General features: G+C 40.2%; 1 protein-coding gene across 1 annotated transcript in view; it reads left to right on the forward strand.

Moving 5' to 3' along the window:
* The first annotated feature begins 20,286 nt into the window (after positions 1-20,286).
* The window catches only part of Esr2 (estrogen receptor 2), a 57,392-nt gene continuing 56,925 nt past the window's right edge, over positions 20,287-20,753 (forward strand). The window contains exon 1 of the mRNA XM_071607986.1: positions 20,287-20,304. The gene's annotated coding sequence lies outside the window, so the exon portion shown is untranslated. The remainder of the gene's footprint in view (positions 20,305-20,753) is intronic.

A 20,753-nucleotide genomic window follows, 5' to 3' on the forward strand; every position in this document is an offset into this window, starting at 1 on the left:
ACATTAAACAGAGACGAGTGGTGGGAGGGAAAGGGAGAGAGAAGGGAAATTGCATGGAAACGGAAGGAAACCCTCAATGTTATACGAAATCACATATAAGAGGTTGTGAGGGGAAAGGGGGGAAATCAAGGGAGAGAACTGAACAACAACAGATGAGGTAGAGAGGGAAGATGGGAGGGGAGGGGAGGGGGGATAGTAGGGGATAGGAAAGGCAGCAGAATACAACAGTCACAAATATGGCATTATGTAAAAATGTGAATGTGTAACTGATGTGATTCTGCAATTTGTATTTGGGGTAAAAATGGGAGTTCATAACTCACTTGAATCAAATGTATGAAAGATGATATGTCATGAGCTTTGTAATGTTTTGAACAACCAATAAAAAAAAAACCAAAGTGTTAGCCAAATCTACTACATTGTAATTTCTATTTATAGAGATCCATACTTTTTTGTGATTTTGTGTGAATTTATGTATGATATTGGGGTTTGAACCCAGGGCCTGGCATGCTAGGAAAGCACTTTGCCCCCTAAGCTATATCCCTAGACTCTACCTGAACCTTCTCTTTTAAAATTTGAGACAAGGTCTCACAACCTGAGATGGCGTTACCAGAGGTTGAAAGTGACTGTAAAATGATCCTCAGCCCTTGGGTGTAATGCCTAAGGTTAGTGCAATCACCCCAACATAGAAACAGAAGTCCAGCAAGGCAAGGATGGTAACTGGAGCAGGTTTCCTGCAAGGCAAGAGACAGGGATAAAGATGGTGAGATACATCTCAGAGAGAAGGATGGTCAGATAGGCTAGGGACAAAAGTGCATTGAAATGATTAGGCTTTAGGCTTTTGTTAGGATGGGGTGGAATTTACAGTGTCATGAAACCTTGCAGTGGCAGTAGCCATGCCTCTTCAGGCCAGTGCTTGTGTAGTGGCTGCCTATTTGAAGGAGTCATAAGAAGCCTGTGCTGTGTCCTTTTGTACTAGGGTCATTTTGTCCTTTCTGGCCTAGTGGCATGGATAGAAGATCATATAGCAGTCAACTACCCTCAGAACAGTTGGTGGGCACAAGCCAGACCTTGGGAACATAATGTGTGCCTGAAAATCTGTGGAGAAGTATGATTACTCCTTTGGTAGAATGTTGGGGAAGAGTGGTGGTGTCATTTGGTGGCTCTGAGTAGTCTGCCCACCATCCTCAGATGAATTTCTTCCTTAGCACCACCCACAAAAGGAGAGAAGGAATTTGTGTCCTTATGGAGTAGCATGATGGTTATTGGGTCCTCTGGCTCAATCACTGATCAGGGGCTCTTAGAGCTGCCACCACTTTCTCACCTTCCAGTTCTTCCATTCCAGCTCCTCTCTGACCAACTACCTACACTGAAAGCATTGAGCTTGCAAAACTTCTGCCTCAGCTTCCTGAGTGTCTGAGATTATGGGTGGATGCCACTGTGCCTGGCAGATTCATAATTTTTGAATCTTGTTTTTTTTCAAACTTATTTTAGAACTTTATCACTATTTTAAAACTATCTTACTCCATATACCAAAGTCTCTTACAGGCTAAGTAAGCACTCTACCACTAAGCTACATCCCCTGCCCTCAGATCTATTTATTTTTAAAATTAAAATGTAAATGTCCAAGCCGGGCATGGTGATGAACACCTGTAATCCCAGTGGCTTGGAAGGCTGAGGCCAGAGGATCACAAGTTCAAAGCCAGCCCAAGCAACTTAGTGAGGCCCTCTTTCAAAATAAAAAAGACTGGGAATGTGGCTCAGTGGTTAAGCCACCCCTATGTTCAATCCCCAATACCATAAAATTAGAATGTCAAAAATCTTAAAAAAATGTCTTCCCTTAGTATTTATTCATAGTTTTTTTGTCACTACAATGTCACTGTAAATGACTGATGATTAACAGAAAATGGTTGTTTGGTTTTTGTTTTTTTCCTTTTTCTATAGAGAATGAAAGTTCTTAAGCAGGAAATTTAGATGCTCACTCAGCAAATGGGGCACCTGCATCATTTTTTTATGAAGCACTTTTGTGAATGGTTCTAAGTTGAAGAAAAATATAAGGAACAAAAAGACCCTCAAAATATCTGGAAGGAAAAATTTCTTTCAATAACTTTTTTTTAACCTTTATTTTTATGTGGTGCTGAAGATTGAACACAGTGCTTCACCTGTGCTAGGCAAGTGCTCTACCCCTGAGCCCCAGCCCCAGCCCCAGCCCAATAACTTTTTTTAAAAGGAATATTAGATTTAGATGGGGAAAAAAGATTTTTTGTGAATTATAGGTGTTGCTCTGGGCAATGAAATTGATCATATATTATTTTAATATTAATGACTTTATTTCATGTAGTAAGTTGATAAAACTATTTTTCACTTTAAATTGGAAAAGTGAGGAAGATACCTGTAAATCTTTAAAGTTACACTTCAGAGTTTTCCAAAAAGTCTACCATTTTCTAAATCTCCCATTTTCCCCACTGTACACATATTTGGTATTTGTTGTGAGTGCATTTACATGTAGTTCTTTTTTTTTTTTTTTTTTGTACTGGGGATTGAACTCGGGAGCACTTAGCCACTGAGCCACATTTCCAGCCCTATTTTTGTATTTTAGTTAGAGACAGGGTTTCACTGAGTTGCTTAGTGCCTTAAGGCTCCTGCCTCAGCCTCATGAGCTGCTAGGATTACAGGCATGTGCCACCTTGCCTGGCCCTATTGTTTTTTTTTTAAATCCAGTTTGAGCCGTTTCTAGTACTTGGTATGGCAAATAATCAGAAACCTGGCCTGCCTCTCTCTCTCTCTCTCTCTCTCTCTCTCTCTCTCTCTCTCTCTGTCTCTCTGTCTCTCTTTTGATGAGATTCTGGATGTTTTAAAAACTCTGGCTTTCTCTGACACTGCTATCCCAGGGAGAAAATAGGTATTATCAGATACTAACAAGTTGAGATTAGCCTCCACTGACACCCAGGGAGGGGACTCCTTATTACTCCTGGGTGGGTGTGGGAGTTTCAGCTTCTTTGTGGTCTCTATAGACACTGTAGTGGTATTCCTTAGTTACTGCTGGGTGGTGATGAAAGTTTGGACTCTTCACTATGCTGCATTACCCCAGCAAAGAAGTGGAGGGCTGCATCATTATTGCCCAGCAGGTATGGATTCCAAGGTTCAGGCCCCTATGTGGTCTCCAGTAACAGCATAGAAGTGGGAGGAGCTCATAACCAGGAGAGAAAGAAAACCCAGCTTCTCTAAGTTGGCCTGCTCTGGCATGGCCCTGGCATGGCACTGCTGTTAGACATCTGACAGGCTTGCAAGGGTATATATCTGGGCTCCCCACTCAACCTTTGCTGGTGTGACTGGCTTGGTTTTGCTATTATTTTTCCCCTTGTGGTGTTTGGTTGGAGGAGAGCTGTTATTGTACAAAAGTTTTCTGTCTTGCTAGACTTCTTTTTCCTGGTCCTTTTGCTAGAGAAAATAGGCTTTTATTGAGACTTTTTTTTTTTTTTTTTTTTTCCTTTTTGGTTTGTGCCTGTTCCATGTTTGGGCAGGCAGCTTCCTCTACTGTAAGTATGGGGTATGTGAGGCATAAAAGAAAACATATGCAACTAACCACCATGTTGTTCTGCAGGTCCGACTGGCCTGCCTTTTTCTTTCAGTCTTTTAGAGTCTTATGTTTGATTTAATACAATGCTTAGGTACCTTAGTTGTAATTTTCAGGAGGAATATAGAAAAATGCATCTATCCATCTTCCCTGAAGTATAAATCCCCATCTTCAGTTTTTGGTGTTATTCTGTAGTTTATGTCTTACTCAAGTATTGTGGCCAAATAATTTTTTTAAGAGAATTTTAATATTTATTTTTTAGTTTTCGGCGGACACAACATCTTTGTTTGTATGTGGTGCTGAGGATCGAACCCGGGCCACACGCATGCCAGGCAAGCACGCTTGAGCCACATCCCCAGCCCCCCAAATAACTTTTTGATAAGATGAAGTGTCACTGTTACTACAAGATCATTGGTACCCATTTAGCAAATCTTAATCACACTCAGGGGCTTTAGATAGTTGGTTAATATAATATGTGAATATGCAGAAATAATTTAAGTGTTGACTTAGAGCAGACTAATTCTGTAATAATAAAAGACTTTCCCAAATTTCATTTGTAAATAGATGTTTATACATTAAAGTTAATTTGACAAATAAAATATAGTAGTTTAATTCTTCAAAGGCAGTTTACAGTAATTTAAATACCCTTTTTTTTTACTTCACAGGCAAAATTGATTAAGTAGAAGCAATGCAAGAAATGGGTATAAATGTGATTGCAAATAATGACTTTTAATAGTTAAATTATGTCTTCAACTCTTTCTGAAAAAAATATCACATTCGTTTCTTTTAGGACTTGTTTTTGCTTTTCTTTTTTTCCTTTTATTCTCCCCCTGCCTGTTTTTCCCCACTTTTTTCTTCAGCTCTGGGAATCCAACCCAGGGCCTTATTCATTGCTAGGCAAGTGCTCTCCCATTGACATTCACCCCAGCCTTCCTTGTAAATAAACTGGCCCAGTAATCTGAAATAAATGGTCTGAGGTTGTGGGTTTTCATTTTAAAATCCCTTCCATTTAGTCAGAGAGAATAGCTATATCACATATATACTTTATCTATAGATCTATAGAATAACTATGACCACTCTGCCTGTGATACAGTCCATGATCTATTATTTTACTAATAGTTTTTCCTTTGAGTTTGCAAAGCTTTATAGTCATGTTTTCATAAACAATGCACCTAAGATTGGTATCTGTTTCACAGCACTGACTTCACTGTACAATGGCTAGAAGAGAATATAGAAGCTAGGAAAAAACGTAAGCTTTTAAAATGTAAAGCAAAGTTGTTCTACTAGTAGTGTAGGTTTTAAAATCTCAAGAGGCCTAAACATGAATTAGAGTTTTATAAAGTAATATCACGTTCTCCTTCTAAGGCATTTTAATATAATTTTCTGGGGTCTCAACCCAGGGGTCTTCTACCATTGAGCTGCATCCTCAGCTCTTTTTATTTTTTATTTTGAGACAGGGTCTCACTAAATTGCTGAGACTGGCCTCAAACTTGCTATCCTCCTGCTTTAGCCTCCCATATAGCTGGGATTACAGGCATGGGCTACTGTGGCTAGCCACTTTAATATAGTTTTCTTTAATATCATGTAGCCCTAGTTAATAGGGCCCTATGATTATTTTGAAAACAATCTCTAAGTTAAGATACTTTCTCATGGAAAAAACAGATTTACTGACATTTTAGCATCCTTAAGTCTTCCAGTCTAGTGTGAGTTGAAATGATTTTAGAGAAGTGTGGGCAAACTTGAAATGATTATAGGGAAGTGTGGGCAAAAATCTATTACCAAAAAACAAACAAACAAATAAAAAAAAAAAAACCCTTTATTTTGCAGGGAAGGGTGTACTAGGTAACTGATGGAGAATGACCAGGAACACGGAAGTAAGAGGATTAGGTCAGACAGATTGAATTTTTAAATATTTTGAAGGCACTGTAAATGGGATTTTGAAATCAATATGCCCTTTTTTTGTTGTACCTACTAAGGACTTTTAAGGACATAGGCAAAATGGAAGATGTGATAATGCTGTGTCTGGCCCTGCTGAAGCATATGAAAGTGCTGTATATGTAAGTTCCCTAGAATCTCTTGAAAAAGGCAAACTGTATTCTTATACTTTAATTTTACCTTTGGAACCGTATCTTTATAATTTTATATTAAATATCACTGTAATACATGTGATGCAATTTTTTTCTCTACATTTTTTATCAGTGTATTATTATAGTTGTACGTAATGATGGATTTGTTATTACACATTTATATACACACACAATATAACAATATAATTTGGCCAAGACATGTGATGCTAATTTCAATTTTGAAATACCTTACTGTCTTTTCATTGCTGTTTTGGGGTGTCATTAGGTCTTCCATAATGCCCTTTCTACAATCATAATGAGTTATATCATCCTTTATAATGTCACATTCAAATACAGAATTCTAAAAGGGCAGCTCTGCCTGGATCTCAAGAAAGTTCCCTAACTGAAATAGATACTCTCAGTTTCTTACTCTAATAGTAATTTCCTTTTTCTTTGCTACTGCATTCCATGTTTGTTAGGGTTCTGTCCTTTGCTCTATGGTCCTGTGCTCAGAGAAGAGAGATACTAGCCAAGTGTGGTGGCACACACCTGTAATCCTAGTGACTGGGAAGGCTGAGGCAGGAGGATCACAAGTTCAAAGCCAGCCTCAGCAACCTAGCTAGGCCCTAAGCAACTTAGGGAAGCCCTGTCTCAAAATAAAAAATAAAAAGGGCTGGGATGTAGCTCAGTGGTAAAGCTCCCCTGGGTTCTGATCCCCAGTACATATATATATATATATATATATATATATATATATATAGAGAGAGAGAGAGAGAGAGAGAGAGAGAGAGAGAGAGAGGGGGAGAGAGAGAGAGAGAGAGAGAGAGAGAGAGAGAGAAGATAAATGCTGATAAGACAAAACTATTTAAGGTGTTCCAGTCCCTTAGCCAGTGGTTTGTTTGGAGGTGTGACTCAGTTTTGGCCAAGGAGACATGCAAAACATGCTAGGAGAGCTACTGGGAAACTTTTCTTTACTCCCGAAGACTCAAGTAGTGGTTCATCCTCTGTCCTTACTGAATATTTTGCCTGAATGTGACCCTTGCACTACTACAGCCATCTAGAATCATGGATGAGCTGCCCCCAGGACAAAATCAGTCACACCAAGGACAGCAGAGCAGAAAATGGAAAGAACAGATTTATTGACATGAGTTTCTGAATTAATTAAATTTGTAGCTACTCTGAGGTCATACTTGTGAGATGCTGCATTTTCTGTATTAAGTTCATGAGGGTCAAGCTTCTTATTACTTGCAACTGAAAAAATCCTGTTAAAATAATATTATACCATAGCATCTTTGGCTTATGTAACTATTTCCACTTAGCATATTCTTTTAAGCAGCAAATGGGTGTTGATTATGAGGGATCACTTTGTATTCCTTCCTGTTTCCAGAAGTGCCAAATAATTCCACTTTTACACCATTTTAATGATAGAAGAAAGAGTTTGACAATAATAGTTATCATTTATTGAACACCTACTGTACCATAAACATTGTGCCACATACTTTAGATTATCTCATTTAATTCTCATAAAATGCCTGGGACTTATTCTCCACCCCTCCCCCATTTCTTTTTGATCCTCCCCCCTTTTTTTTCCAATAAGAGAAACTAAAGATCAGGGAATTTAAATCATTTGCTTAATGTCAAAAACTAGTAAGAGAATGACTGAACAGAAAGCCTCTTAATAAATCTTTTGCCCCAGCTTTGCCAATTACCCTTCATTAATGATAAAAGAGATAAGCTAAAAAGCAATTTTGCGTTTTGGGAAATCCTCAGTACTTCCAACCCAGGAGAAAAAAGTCCATGCCAAAGGACTATGGAAAGAAGGCTTCTAAAGTATGTTGTTGCTACTTGTTTCCAGATGACAACTGATATCGAGGAATGGGTGTGATTGTGATGGAAGAGGTCATGCAGAGTAAGTGTTAAAGAGCCTGGCCTCCAAGCCAGACTCTCTGGGTTTGTATCCCTAAATGTGTTTATAGTGAGTGCATCTGGTTGGAGAACCAGGCATGCATGGGGTTAAGCTACTGCTGCAGGTGAACTTTTTATGGATAAAAAGTAGGATTTAGTGTTGGGGTTATGGCTCAGTGGTAGAGCATCCATCTAGCATGTGTGAGGCACTGGGTTTGATCCTCAGCACCGCATAAAAATAAATAAATAAAGGTATTGTGTCCATCTTCAACTAAAACAAAATTTTTTTTTTAAAGTGGGTTGATTCCCAAGTATTTTATTGTTTTTGAGGCTTTTGTAAATGGGGTAGTTTTCCTAGTTTCCCTTTCAGAGGATTTGTCACTGATGTACAGAAATGCCTTTTACTTATGGGTGTTGATTTTATATCCAGCTACTTTGCTGAATTAATTTATTCTAAAAGTTTTCTGGTGGAATTTTTTGGATCCTCTAGGTATAGAATCATGTCGTTGGCAAATAGTGATACTTTGAGTTCTTCTTTTCCTATCTGTATCCCTTTAATTTCTTTCGTCTAATTGCTGTGGCTAGAGTTTCAAGGACTATGTTAAATAGAAGTGGTGAAAGAGGGTATCCCTGTCTTGTTCCTGTTTTTACAGGGAATGCTTTCAATTTTTCTCCATTTAGAATGATGGTGGCCTTGGGCTTAGCATAGATAGTTTTTACAATGTTAGATATGTTCCTGTTATCCCTAGTTTTTCTATTGTTTTGAATATGAAGCAATGCTGTATTTTGTTGAATGTTTTTTCTGCATCTATTGAGATGATCATATGATTCTTATCTTTAAGTCTATTGATGTGATGAATTACCTTTGTTGGTTTCCATATGTCGAACCAATGTTCATCCCTGAGATGAACCCCACTTGATTGTGGTGCACCACCTTTTTAATATACTTTTGTATTCTATTTGCCAGAATTTTATTGAGAATTTTTGCATCTATGTTCATTAGAGATATTGGTCTGAAGTTTTCTTTCTTTGATGTGTCTTTGTCTGGTTTTGGAATCAGGGTGATATTGGCCTCACAGAATGAGTTTGGAAGTGTTCCCTCTTTTTCTATTTCTTGGAATAATTTGAGGAATGTTGATAATCTTCTTTGAAGGTCTTGTAGAACTCAGCTGTGTATCCATCTAGTCCTGAGCTTTTCTTGATTGGTAGGCTTCTACTGGCATCTTCTATTTCATTGCTTGAAATTGATCTGTTTAAATTATGTATATCATCCTAATTCAGTTTTGGCAAATCATATGACTTTAGAAATTTGTCGATGCCTTCAAAATGAAAGACCTCTACAATGAAAACTAAAGAAATTAAAGAAAATCTTAGAAGATGGAAAGATCTCCCTTGTTCTTGGATAGGCAGAATATTGTCAAAATGACAATACTACCAAAAGCACTATACAGATTTAATGCAATTCCAATCAAAATCCCAATGACATTCCTCATAGAAATAGAAAAAGCAATCATGAAATTCATCTGGAAAAATAAGAAACCCAGAATAGCCAAAGCAATCCTTAGCAAGAAAAGTGAAGCAGGAGGCATCACAATATCAGATGTTAAATTATATTACAGAGCCAAAGTAACAAAAACAGTATGGTATTGGCACCAAAACAGACATGTAGACCAATAGTACAGAATAGAGACACAGAGACAAACCCACACAAATACAGTTATCTCTAATATATTAGACAAGGGGGGGGGTTTAAAACATACATTGGCAAAAAGATAGTCTCTTCAACAAATGATACTGGGAAAACTGGAAATCCAAATGTAGCAAAATGAAATTAAACCCCTGTCTCTCACCATGCACAAAACTTAACCCAAAGTGGATCAGGGACCTAGAAATTAGACAAGAGACCTTGGGCCTAATAGAAGAAAAAGTAGGCCCAAACCTTCATCATGTCGGATTAGGCCCCAACTTTAACAAGACTCCTATAGTGCAAGAAATAAAATCAAGAATCAATAAATGGGATGGATTCACACTGAAAAGCTTCTTTTCTGCAAAAGAAACAAGCAGTGAGATAGATAGAGAGACTACAGAAAGGGAGCAAACTTTTACCACACACACATCATATAGAGCACTAATCTGTAGGGCATATAAATAACTCAAAAAACTTAATGCCAAAAAACTGAATAACAATAAATGGGTAAAGGAACTGAACAGACACTTCTCAGAAGATGATATACAATCAAATCAACAAATATATGAAAAAATGTTCAACATCTCTAGTAATTAGAGAAATGCAAATCAAAACTACTCTAAGATTTCATCTCGCTCCAGTCAGAACAGCAGATATTAAGAATACAAACAATAATAAGTGTTGGCGAGGATGTGGGGAAAAGGCACACTCATACATTGCTGGTGGGACTGCAAATTGGTCCAACCAATCTGAAAAGCAGTATGGAGACTCCTTGGAAAACTTTGACCCAGCTATCCCACTCCTCAGTTTATACCCAAAGGACTTAAAAACAACATGTGGCTGCAGCCACATCAGTGTTTATAGCAGCAGCACAATTAACAATAGCTAAATTGTAGAATCAACCTAGATGCCCTTCAATAGATGAATGGATAACGAAAATGTGGTATATATACACAATGGAATATTACTCAGCATTAAAAGAGAATAAAATCATGGCATTTGCAGGTAAATGGATGGAGTTGGAGAATATCATGGTAAGTGAAGTAAGCCAATCCTAAAAAACCAAATGCCGAATGTTTTCTCTGATATGTGGATGCTAATCCATAATGGGGGGTAGGGTGGGGAGCATGGGAGGAATAGAAGAACTTTAGATAGAGCAAAGGGGAGGGAGGAGATGGGAGGGGGCATGGGGGTAGGAGAGATTGTGGAATAAGATGGACATTATTACCCTAAGTACACTATGAAGACACGGATGGTGTGACTCTTACTTTGTGTACAACCAGAGACATGAAAAATTGTGCTCTATATGTGTACTATGAATTGAAATGCATTCTGCTGTCATGTATTTAAAAAAAAAAAAGTGGGATTTAGCTGGGCACAGTGGGAAGCTCTTCTGTTATTCCAGCAGCTCCAGAAGCTAAGTCAGGAGGATCACAAGTTCAAAGCCAGTTTAGCAATTTAATGAGGCCCTAAGCAATTCAGTGAGACCCTGTTTCAAAATAAAAAATAAAAAAAATCTGGGGGCACTGAGATGGTGGCTCAGCGGTGTAGCGCTCACCTCGAACGTGTGAGACCCTGGGTTCCATCCTCAGCACCACATGAAAAAAAAAATAATTAAGTGAAATAAAGGTATTGTGTCCAACTAAAAAATAATTTTTTTTAAAGGGCTGGGGATGTGGCTGAGTGGTTAAGCACCCCTGGGTTTAATCTCCTATACCAAATTAAAAAAAAAATTGACAAAATCCAATCTCCATTCCTAATAAAATCTTTCTCAACAAACTAGGTATATATAAGGACCCTTTGTCTTTCTCTAGGCCCCATGTCCTTGAAACAACATCCAGTTAGCAGCCAAAAGCTGTGAAAGTTTGTGTTTCTGTTGATATCAGAGATGGACAGAATTTTGAAGGGCAGGACCAAGGTGAGCAGCAGAAGCACTTAGTTAAAAGACAGGGATAGAATTAACTTGCCTAATTCTTCCTAAGAACTAAACTGTAATTGCTTCTTACTTAATGAAGTATCATTTTCCTCTAGTCCCATTTTCTTACCTCCATTCAGGTTCTAATTCATGCTTCCAGAGCTACCCAGGAATTAGCACTGTATCTGCAACAGCTGAGGAATATTCTACAAAATTAAATAGTTCATCTTGACTCTTAAGATGAACTAGACTATGTCTAGGTCTAAACATAACATGCATGTTTCTTTTTTAAATATTTTGTTTATTTATTTTTATGTGGTACTGAGGATCGAAACTAGTGCCTCACATGTGCGAGGCAAGCACTCTGCCACTGAGCCACAACCCCAACCCCTGCATATTTCTTTATTGCATCAATCAAATGTGCATTAAATGCTATAATTCTGACTGCTTTCATTTTTATAAAATATTTCATATAATAGTACAAATTTTAAAAATTTAGTTTTATTAAAAATATTGATTTTATTAAATATGACTTGCATTTTACCTGTTAATAATTCTCTTTTCTTTCTTTCTTTTTTTGGTATTGAAGATTGAATCCAAGGGGTGCTTTACTACTGAGCTATATCCCAGTCCTATTTTTTTTTTTGCTGGGTGTTTGGGCGGGGGCAGGGGGACAGGGTCTTGCCAAGTTGCTGAGGCTGGCCTTGAACTTGTGAACCTAAGCTGGGAGTCCAGGCATGCACCACTATACCCTGCTACCTATTAATTTCCATAAGCAGTTTTTTATTTACATTTTTGGTGGTGTTGGGGATGGAACCTAGGGTCTTGCCCATACCAGTCTGTATTACATTCCCAGCCTAGCTCATAAGCAGTTTTTAATATTTAAGAAAAAAAATAGCTCTTTTGAAAACATTTACCATTATTTTAACTTTTTTATTTTAAAACTTTTTCTTTTTGGATAAATATACATTCAAATTTTGTTCATTTTGAAATTACAATTTGAAAAACAATCACATTTTACTTTTTATCCTTTAGATAATGGAACATAAGTTACATAAAAACTCAATTATAACAAAATAATTAATGGGTTTTTTAAATAAAGGCAAGAGATATAAATTCTGTGGAGTAATTATGATTTAAATATGTGTTCATGTTATTACTGATTCAAATCTTGCTGCTTCATCATCAAAACCCAGACATACATAATAGTAATAGAACCTAGTTCTTTGATATTTTGCTAACTTTCAGTCCTAGCAAAGCATAGCTTTTTAATACTACACCCCCCTCCCCTGCCAAACCCCAGGACTGGGAATTGAACCCAGGCCACCTTGCAGGATAGCCAAGGGCCCTACAACTGAGCTACACTCCTAGCCCTACACAAAATTCTCAGTTTTGTCATTTCAAAGGTACATTGAAAATATGAAATACATTTTATTAGCTTGATTTTTCATGTTTCAAAATTAAGACACTTGTGAGCCTCCATTTGTAAGCTTGCCTGGGGTATCACAAGTATGAGAGGCTGGCCTGAAAAGAGCCTGTGTGGAAATTCACCTGAATGTGAGCCCTTCCTGACTATTTTACTTGCCTTCCTTTTGTGCTGCTCTTGGAAATTAGTTGAATAAGCCACTAAATATTGTGTTAACACGTCACACATTATCACATGATGATTTAAAAACAAACAGGAATCTGGCTAGTTGTACTCTTTCCCATCCACTAGAGGGAGGCATGAACCTGCTGTGGAAAGCTAACACTTGGATTCTATAACTAGAAAGTGTGCCAACTCTATGGAAGATGATCTTTTGTAGAATTTGAGCCCTTAATAGATCTGTGCAGGAGTGGAGAGGGTAGGGAAGCTCCAGGGGTTAAATGCAAGAGAATGCTCCTGCACTCAGGAGAACACAGGTGAACTCTAGTTCTATTGCTGACGGGAGATAAATGTTGTGCCAGTAAACCAGCTTGCAAAAAAACAAACAAAATGCTTATTTGCTGATTGTATATAGTGTTTATGGATTTCCATAGAGAGAAAGATAATATTCAGATTAAGCCAGGTTCTGAAAACCAGAGAACTGCTAGGAAGCGTTCATGATGATCAACACTCTGTAGTGTTCTGAAGGAATCAGACAGGAGCACCTGTGAGCTACCTTGTGGCCAGAAGAAATCTTGATGTAACTACTGCTGTGGTGGATTTCAAGCTGCCACTGGTGTAACAACCAAGTTTCAGATTCCTTGGATAGTCAGCTCTCTTGGGCCAGAGTGAGTGGGTCTTAATAGACTTTCCTTTAAAATTGGGGTGATAACTTTGCCCATGATGTAGATTCCACTACACAGTAGACACATGAGCACCTTAGACATTTCCTTCACTAAGGTGCTTGTGCAAAATGCGTATCCCCAACACCTGCCCCAGAGGAGCCTGATTTAGAACCTTCTAGGGAGAATCTGTATTCTAAATAAGTGACCCAGGTGACACTTGTGACCCAGGGATATGGGGAAAAGCGGCTCTATCCCCCCCCCCCCCCGTACGTGGCGAATTGAACCCAGGGCTTCATGAATGCTAGACAAGCATCCTACCACTGAGCTACATCTCCAACCCTAAATTGCTTTTATAGATGAATCTGATGTCAGTATGTCAGACTGACTCACTTCATGATTGGGCCTGCTTGAGAAAGTGGATGCAGAGAACTCAACAAAGGGCATGATTCCCTGGGTACCTCCTCTTCCCTCAGAAGCCTGCTGCTTTCCCTTCTTAGGTCAAGGCTTCCTTACATCTGGGAAGCCCTTTGTTTCAAAGATCTCTGGGTTGTTTTCAAGCAACCATTTATTGAGCCTTTACAAGGTGATAGGCACATTACAATTCATCATTTCTTTTAATTCTCACAACATTTTTATGATAGATTCTTCTACTATTCCCATTTTACAGAGAAACATCAAAGAGGTCAGGAGAGTGTTCAAGCACACACAGCTGGGAAATGGTTGAGCTAAAAACTGATCCCCGGCTCTGGCTTCCATTCTGACCTGTCTGCACAGAGGCCTGTGTTCTCTGTCCTCTGTAGAAGCCCCATCTCTCTCTCCTCCCAACCATGTTGGGGTGGACAGAGCAAAGGCAGGTCGTTTCTAGTCTTCAGGTGTCTGAATGAAGCTTCCAGAGCATGAGAGTGGAAGAATGAGGGACTCCAAAGGAAGGATGCAAGACTGGGCCTGAAAAACCTATAGAATTCAGAAGAGAACCTAGGGGAGCTAGGCAGTCTCTAGGTCTGAAATCCAGTCAGCTCAGGTAAGGAGCTCTGGGAGTTACTATGAAGTTCTAAGAGGAACCTAAAACTGCAGAAGGAACTTCCGAAAAGTCCATATAATTCTCACTCATTTCTCACTTATCATTTGTTAATAGGCAAGGAGGTCTTTCTTGTATATTTTGTCCTCTCCCCATAACTAGAGAATAAAGCCTTAGGGATAGCAGCAATACAGAGAAAATGAGCTTTGTAGTGAAACAGATCCGATTTGGACTCTGTTACTTACTACCTGTGTGATGTTGGGCAAGGTACTTCTCTGAATATTAGTCTTCTCTGTAAATTGAGAGCATAAACAGTACCTACCTTGGCAGATGGTTTTGAGGGTTACTATAGTTTGGATCTTGAATGTCCCCCAAAGGCCTATGTTTTGAGGACTTGGTCACCAGCTCATGGTATTACTGAAGATGGTGGAATCTTTAGAAGTTGGAATCTGGTACGAGGAAATTAGGTCATTGGGAGCAGGCCTGAAAGGAGATCTTGGGATCACAAACCCTCCTCTTGTTCTCTTTTTATTAATGTGTGTGGGGGGAGGTACTAGAGATTTAATTCAGGGGTGCTCTATCATTGAGCTACATCCCTAGCCATTTTTATTTTGAGACAGGGTCTCACTAAGTTGCTGAGGGTTTCACTAAGTTTGCTCAAGTGGGCCTTGAACTTGCAATCTTCCTGCCTCAGTCTCCTGAGTTGCTGAGATTACAGGTGTGTGCCACTGAACCAGACCTCTTGTCTCTTTTGCTTCCCAGCTCCTCTAATGTGAGCAGGTTCCTATGCCATGCATTTTGTTGATGATGGGCTACCAAAAGCAATAGGACCAACCAACCATGGACTGAAATCTCCAAAACTGTGAGCCCAAATAAACTTCTCCCCTTTTAAGTTGACTATCTCAGGTATTTTGTTACAGTCATGGAAAGCCAAATTAGACAAGGATTAAGTGAAATAGAGCAGGCAGAGGTTTTTGCAAGTAATGGCTGAATGAATGGTAGTTGTGTCTCCCTGTTCCTTTTCCCCTTTGAGAGCAAACACACTTATAAGTATCTCAGGTAGACACCTAAGGCAACACATTTTAAGTGTCTCAGGTAGACACTTAAAGCTTTATAATTTTTCAGCATTAAAGGGACTTTTCCACAAGGAGATAAATGTGTGGCAAGTAGCTATTCTCAAAGAAAAGCATTTTATGAAAGAATACATGTTATATCAGTTGTCAGAAAAAATGTAAAGCAAAAAGAACTAAAGCAGCTGTCAAGAATTTTCTCCCTTGAGTGGTAGTTTAGACTGAGGTGGTGTGGGAGGACCGAGGTAGGCAGGGTTGGGATGGGGTCTGGCTGACAAGCCTAAGAGGCTAGCCCTGGCAGTGGACATTAGGACTCCAGGGGGTAGTGATTTGGGAAGCTCCTATGAGGAGACAGGTGTAGATCTATCTACCAATCAGATGGCCTGTGTTCCTATATAAAGCTGTGTTTTCCAATAGCTGAGGAATTGTTTAGAGAGAGAAGTTTATTTTATGATTGGGGTTACCAACAAAGGAGGGAATTAGATGATAGAGAAGAAAATAATTTATTTCTTTGGTTGGGCTCATCCAATTAAGAAATAACATGTGAAAGAAATGCCTTCTCTCTGGGCATAAAAGATTGGGTCTGCATTTTCATTTGAGGTAGTAAATGTCATCTTTCCTTTTAAAAAACTGATACATAATTGTACTTTGTGATATTTCATATATGGTGATCAAATCAGGGTAATCATCTCAAACGTTTATCATTTCTTTGCATGGAGCACATTCAAAATTCTCTAGTTATTTTGACATATAAAATTACTGCTAACCGTGGTGACTCGGCTGTGATATGGAACTCTAGAACTTATATTCCTCCTCTTAACTATAATTTTGTATCCTTTAACCAACCTTTCCAGGTCTGGATTTTTATAAAAGCCATTTATGCAAAGTGCACCACTAGGGAGTTAGTTGATGTGGGTCTAAAGGACATAAGAGGCATTCCTAGTAACTTTCTATAATATGAATGAACAACTTGAAAATGTTAAACACATTTACAAGAAGCAGCAGAAAAAAATTTAGTCAACTTTTAAAAAACACTAAACTGTGAAATCAGACAGTCAGACTCTGTTCTCTTACACCATGTCTATCTATATATCTTTTCCTTTTTGACCTCATTTTTGAGAAATTTACACTGTCTGACCTGATATTAATATTATTTTATTCTGAGTCAGAAAAGGTAAGGAAGCTGCATTTCAGAATTGCATTTGAGTCATTTGTGAAATTGCATCTTACAATTTGCCACCATTTCTAGCAGTTCTTTAACATTTTCTTTCTTGACTGGGTGTTCACGTTCACGCCTCCAGGGTCTAATTTCTCTTCTAGTTCATAAGAGAGAATTGCTTTAATCAGAGCTGGGGTGAGGACAGGAGTATTTATTCTTCATGTTGTTTGATTTCAAGTGGATAGAACATTAGAAACCCAAAGTATGCAAGAGGTTTGTGTGAAATCCAAGTCCCTTTGAGGAACAGTCCACAGGACAAGTCATTTAACCTGTTTGTTTACAAATGTCAAAGAACAAGACTAAGATAAATGAGGGTGACTTATGGGAGAGTTGGCTGCAGATATTGATTGCTGAGGTGGTTCATTTAAACTGCGGGTCAAAGAAACCTGTCCTGTGTCCTGGACACCCAGATATTAGGTCATATCTACCTTGCTGCTTTTGTCCTTGATCATTTTACTGAGGATTGTATTCAAACACAGGTCAGTAAAGAATAAGTTATGTAAATATGCTCACAGGTGGTCAGGCCTAGACCACAATTTAGCAAAATTTCATTCAACAATACCTGGGCTCTATGGGACAGACAGGTCTTCATGTATGTACCAAAGAAGGAAGACATCACGTGGTAACAGTGGAAAAGCATGGGATTAGCAGAGGAGTAGGCAAGCTTGCGTTGTAATTTTTCATTTTAGCATATGCATGTGGGTGAACTCACAGAAAAAAAAATGTCAGGTTCAGTTTCCCTATCCATAAAACAGGGATAGTCCCTGGGAATCTGTGAAGATTAAGGGAACTGAAAATGAACCAACCTGGCAAGTCTGCCTGCTGTGGCACTTCAGCACAGCTGTACTTCCCAGATAGAGCAGGATCTTATCTCACAGGTGGCAGGAGGTGTTGAGGCAGGGTTTGTATGCAGGAGGGTTAAGGTTCTGCACAGAGGAGATGTGCCAGCCATCTTTATTTGTGATCAAATGCAGGTATGGTAAGGAGGTAAATAGGGCCTCATGCCCTGTCCTGGGTTCAAGTCCTTGTCAGCCAGTGACAAGCCATGTAATCTTAAATAACTCACAGCCTTCCTGAACATCCATTTTTTTCAACCATAAAATGGGAATAATTAATAGTAAAATTTTTACTTTATATGTTTGTTGTATCTAAACCTGTCTATGAAGCCACTCTTGCTACTGGGTTCTTTTCTTTTCATGTAGCTTCAGGTAGCTGATATAAGCTCTGTGATTCTCAGTGTCTCATCTGAAAAGTGGGGTCAATATTATCTATTTACAAACCTGGTATGAGGATTAAGTGAAATTCTGTGCAAGTGCTCAGCATACAGTGTGGCATGATGTAGGTAGCTGATAGATGGCAGTTTTCCTTACCCTCACACCGTTTTTCCTTGCCTATTGGCTCATGACTGAAATTCCTTCATTATAGTTTCCATTCCAGAGGTATTATGTTAAAAGCAAGTACCACCTAATGGAACTGGCTATCATTTGAAAATTTTCTTTAAGGTAGAAAAGAGGAAGGAGCACATGGGTATGGGACTATCTAGAGAGACACCCCAGATGGGGTTGGGGAAGCTGAGATTGGCAAAAATAGAACATCTTGGCCTTTACAAATTTTCACCAGGTGAAGTGCACCAGCTATCCACTCTACTGTACAAACTAACTTCAGTGCCTCAGGATTAGGGAACTGTCTTACAATCTGAAGAAACCAGAACTCTTGGCTTTAATGAAAATTGGATGGGGGTGGGGTACAGTAGAGACTTGATAAACTCCTCCATATTTGGAGCCTTCTTTACTACCTGTGGACCTCATTCTTATAAACACAGAGCACAGGAGGGTCCTTCAAAGCTATGTTTGGCTAAATCCCAGTTGAGGCTGGCCCTGTAAAAGGTTCCTTCCAAATGGCCCCTTGGTGTTCCTCCATTAGAGATACAGATCACATCAAGAACCATGTCCAGGGCTGGAGCTGGAGCTCAGCAACAGAGAGCTTTCCTAGCATCTGTGAGGCACTGGGTTTGATCCTTAGCATCACATAAAAATGAAACAAAAGCATGCTGTCCATCTACGACTACAAAAAAAAAAAAAAAAAAAAATTAAAAACAAACAACCCCCATCCCCAAACCCAAGTCCCAGCCCAAGTGTAGTGGCCCTGGCCTGTAATACCAGTTACTTGGGAGGCTGAGTCAAAAGTTGTCAGCCTCTGCGATTTAGCAAGACCCCCATTTCAACAAATAAAAAGGGTTAGGGATGTAGCTCAGTGGTAGAGTGGTTGCCTAGCAAGGGTTTGATCCCCAGTACCAAGTCTCTTATGCCGTGTGTGGATGGTTTAACTATCAATTAGGCACAGGTGTGACACGGGGTGGGGGTGGGGGCTCTCAGTGGATTGTGGGACATCCAGCCGTCAAAACCTGACTTGAAGCCTGCTGTTTCTTAACATCTAGAAATAGTGAGGTCCTAGTCTTCACCTAGGGAGTCACAGCCAGTCGGGTGAGCCAATCGGAGATGCCAGCAGGGGGCGCACGAGACCCTCGCCAAGAGAGAGAGGTGAGCCGAGGCGAAGCGCAGCCGCCGCGGAGGTACAGATTTTCCCGTCGGTGAGTTAGAGAAGACACCTGGGATCTTAGATCTAGCCCCGAAGGCCCTCCTAGCCAGCCTCTGGGATGTGAGAGTTCATGTCTGCAGCAGTAGTCCATGGCTTTGCCTCTCAGCTTGCTGCTGGGGCTCTAGTAAATCCACAGCCCCTCCAGTTTCACTCCTAGGTATTTATTTACTTATTTACTTATTGCTGTGTCGGGGATCCAACCGAGGGCCTCACTCGCCCCACGCAAGCGATTTACCACTGAGCTACAACCCTGGGGTTCCCCCACCCAAGTTTAATACTGGATTCTTACAGAGCCAGGAATTTAATGATACCCACGTGGGTTCTGGTTCCGAGACAGGATCCATAACGTGAGGCCCGCGACCGGTAGCATCAGTCCCATAGCAGGCGGGACCTGATTAGAAATGCTCAGGCGCAGTCTTCACGTCGGCCCTCCTGCATTTGAGAGTCTAGGCACAGGCAGGGGAACCCGGTCTGCGCTTCACAACCCTTGCGGGTAGCTGTAAGGCGGCGCCAGGGCCAGAGCCCCTTCTCCGGGGCCGCCCCCTTTGTGGATCTCCAGGCAGAGCTCCCGGTCCTCCTACGGTCTCCCGCTCGTGGTCACGTGAGCTCACAAACTAACCCCCACACCCTCTTCTCGGTATTTAAAAGGAAGAAGAGGCTCCTCCTTAAGTCGTGGGCGACCTCTCCAGCTGCTGGCCCTTTTGACACTCCCTACGCCCCTGCCGCGAGGCCGTGGGAAACGCCGAGGCTGCAAGGACCACCTCTGGACTTGCAGGGTGGAGAGGCGGTGGCCAGAGCTGGGGCGAGAGGGACCTTCGTATGTGGCGACTGACATTCCTGGCATCCGGGGCTGCGGGTAAAGGCTGGCGACGGGGCTGGGTTGCGAGTTGCGCTCACTTTCTACAGCAGGTGGCCGGGAGCCAGCTCCGGAGGTGGAACTTCTCCTAGGAGAGCACGTGTGGATATTTTAGAGAATGCAAGGCCGGCGTGTTTACCTGTAAGGTAGGTGCCCCCTTCGTCAAGGTGTGATTTCATTGTCATGATTTTGAAATTCTGCGGTGAGAAACCAGTAATATTGTGTAACCAATAAAAGTAAGACAAATCCAACCCCCCACCCCCACCCCGGGGCCAGGGATCCAGAGCAAGGGTAATCTACCACTGAACTTTAAAGCCCAGCTTTTTTACATTTTTTAATTTTGAGACAGAGTCTTGCCAAATTCCGGAGGCTGGCTTTGAATTTGCAATCCTCCTGCCTCAGCCTCTGGAGCCGCGGTGATTACCGGCGCGTGCCGCCACTACTGGTAACAGAAGTTTTGTGCTTTGATTACATATCTTCACTTTAGACACCAGCAAGTTAACTTATTCTGCTTGTGCTTATAATTTTCCGGTTGGGTGTTATAAAATAAATGTCTTTTAAAAGAAAAAAGAATCCTGTTTTGTGTTTTTCTTTT

This window comes from Marmota flaviventris, chromosome 2, assembly GCF_047511675.1.
Source record: "Marmota flaviventris isolate mMarFla1 chromosome 2, mMarFla1.hap1, whole genome shotgun sequence".
Lineage (NCBI taxonomy): Eukaryota > Metazoa > Chordata > Mammalia > Rodentia > Sciuridae > Marmota > Marmota flaviventris.